The sequence below is a fragment of the Adiantum capillus-veneris genome, chromosome 25 (genome assembly GCF_014529385.1).
Source record: "Adiantum capillus-veneris isolate H3 chromosome 25, ASM1452938v2, whole genome shotgun sequence".
Lineage (NCBI taxonomy): Eukaryota > Viridiplantae > Streptophyta > Polypodiopsida > Polypodiales > Pteridaceae > Adiantum > Adiantum capillus-veneris.
The window spans coordinates 28,635,999-28,639,320 of NC_140955.1; positions in this window are offsets into that span (position 1 = coordinate 28,635,999).

A 3,322-nucleotide genomic window follows, 5' to 3' on the forward strand; every position below is an offset into this window, starting at 1 on the left:
AGAAGAGGTTGAGGGCATGGTTTTTGAATGGGTTCAGAAGCAAAAAGCTTAGGGAACAAGAGGTACGAGCCCCTACCAAGAAATTCAATGATCTGGTCCAAAGGGCATTAAAGCTGGAACAGCAGGCCAAGAAGGAAAAGAGCCACAAGAAGCGAAGAACCAGTAGCAGTAGCTCTGCTACTGAAAGTTCTGATTCCAGTGAGGTGTCCAGTAGCTCCAAGAGCAGCTCTAATGAACGAGCCAAGGAGAAGTCAAAGAAGGAATCTTGGACCAAGAAAATTGAAGAAATGGCTAGACAGATTGCCAAAATCAGCCACACAAGACAGCCAGTTCGGAAGATGGAGACTTGGTGTTCGAAATGCAAATCCAAGGACCATATCTCCAATGAATGTCCACAATGTACCTACTGTAAGGCTTTTGGTCATCTATGGAACAATTGTGACATTAGGATCCACCACTTTAAGAAAGGCAAAGATCTGTTAGTGGTTGCCTACACTGAACCAGTGAAGGTAGAACCAGTCAAAGTAGCTCAAGAGGAGAGACCAGGTACTAGTGGTACTGGTCAGGGATGTGGCCGATTCCAACCAGGTATGGGCAGAGGCAGAGGATGTGGCAACTTACAGATTAGGAGTATGAATTGGTACACTTGTGGGAAGTATGGCCATTTTGCAGCCCAATGCCCAGATGCACTTGTAACTACTACTACTGAGGCTAAGGCACCAGAGCCAGTCCCAGTAAGGGTAGTTACTAGAAGCAAGGGTGTAGTCATTGAAGAAATTCCAGACACTTCAAAAGCACCAGTCAATCCTACCAGCAGCAAGTGGGCTCAACAAAGAGAAATTTGGAAGGCCAAAGGTAAAGAGAAGGTGGTAGATGAGTAGCAAGAGCAGAGGGAATTAGCGGCTAAAATCACGGAGGATTTAGCCAAGAAGTTGCCAGAGCAGCTAGAAAAGTTTTGAAGCTAGAGTCATTCAAAGGATACCAGCCCAATCGACTGATAAAGATCAGTCGGTACCGGCCATAACTGAGACCATGCTGGCTGCGGTACATGGATTAGCTGATGAACTAAGAGTTGATGGAAGGAGTGGAAGCACTGCAAAAGAGGAATGGCAGTGTGAAGATACCAGTTCTTCAAGCTCTGACAATCAGTCTGACCAAGAAAGAGAAGAAATTCATGTGAAAATTTGTGATAGAATTCAGAAGCTGACTGTAGAGCTGGAGGATATAAAAAAAACCTTGTCTAAGTGGCCAACTTTATCAGACAGCGTAGGAAAGCTGAGGCAGAGGCCAAAACAGTGGACCTGACGGCCGTACAAGATGATGAAGTTTCACTTATTCAGGTGGACTACAAGGTTAGGAAGCAATGGGAACCTCTCTCAAGTGTTATCTTCGATGGAGGAGCAGGATTCAACATAATGGGAGTTCATCTCCAACAGAGAATGGGTATCACTAATATGAAGCCAACACCATTCAAAGTACAAATGGAAGATCATAGAGTGGTACAGGCAATGGGTATGATTGAAAATATGCAGATAAGAGTTGGGAGGGAGAAATTCAAAACTAGTTTCTTAGTTCTGGATGTGCAAGGGGCATATGGGATGCTACTAGGGCGCCCATGGTTGAGAACAGCACATGCTATTCATGACTATTCAAACCAAACATTAACCATAGAAGGGGCTAGTGGCAGAATCCAAATCCAGACAAACAATACTAGGAGTTGGAGAAAGGAACTGAGGCCGAAGGAGTTCTGTCAGAAGTACAGGGCCAAGAAGATCGAGCGAATGCTAGGGGCCATGACCATATTTCCTTTGGCAGAGATTGACTTGAATGCAGTCTTGCTGAATAAAGAGCAGGCTGAGACAATTCCCTGATCAGTTTACTGAAGTCAACACAGGGGAGAGAACAGTTCAGCTAACTGGAAGGATGGTGGAACCAACTGACATTGGTATGGTAGAGGAACCAGTACGTTCTGAAGAGTACCCAGTGGATCATAATATTGATTTAGAAATGAATGGACCATCCTGGGATTATGTTGAAGAGTCGACCAAACAAAAAGGAGGCGGTCCTAATTGATTGCTTCCAAACGACCAAGAACTGGAAGAGTGGAACCTAGGATCGGAGGATAATCCTAGGATGATCAAGGTTAACAAGCACATCAACTCGACAATGAAGGAAAAGGCACGAAAGATGTTTCAGAACTATAAAGATGTGTTTGCATGGGAACATACAGATCTGAAGGGAGTGGATCCTGAAGTATGTCAGCACCGAATACCGTTGAAGCCAGATGTTAGGCCAGTATGACTGCAAAGATACCGGATGAACCCCAACTATGCAAAGAAGGTCAAGGAGGAGATCGATAATCTTCTCAAGGCTGGGTTCATCACAGAGGTGGCCAGTAGCAATTGACTATTTCCCATAGTCTTCGTTCCCAAAAAGAATGGTAAATTGAGAGTTTGTGTCGACTATAGGAAACTAAACGCCCAAACTATCAAAGATCCATTTCCCTTGCCTTTTACTGACATGTTGCTTGATGAGATCGCAGGATATGAAATGTATAGCTTCATGGATGGTTACAGTGGCTATAGCCAGTTACAGATCGCTCTTAAAGATAGAGCCAAGACCACTTTCATCATTGAGTGGGAAGATTTCATGTATCTGGTGATACCTTTTGGCCTGTGCAATGCACAAGCTACCTTTCAGTGGTGTATGATGGAGATGTTTAATGAACTCCTTCATCGGTTCCTCACCATTTTCATGGATGACTTTACTGTCTATTCAGATGAGAAACATCACCTACTATTCTTAGAAATGGTTTTCAAACGTTGTCAGGAGAAGCGGATTTGTTTGAATCCATTCAAATCTGTTTTTCTAGTCTGGAAGGGACAGCTACTGGGAAATGTGGTTTCTCGAAATGGAATAGAGATGGCCAATGACAAAATTCAGTGTGTTCAGCAAGCTAAAGCACCCAGAACTGCTTCAGATTTGAGCTCTTTCTTGGGTTATGTGAATTTCTATAAAAGATTTGTACATAAGTTTTCTTCTCAAGCAGTACCACTATATGAGCTTACAAAGAAGACCAGTAAGTTCAACTGGACTGCTGCATGTGAGGAGAGCTTCCAGAATCTGAAAAAAGCCATTATTAGTAAACCAGTCCTTAGGCAACCAAACTGGGATATTATTTTCCATGTACATGTAGATGTTTCTGGCAGAAACCATTGTGGAGCTTATTTTCTCTCAAGAAGTACAGAAGGTTATTCAGAATCACCTTTGAGAGATGAACCAGTGGACGCTGACTTATTTCAGTTAGAGGCAGAAGAATCAG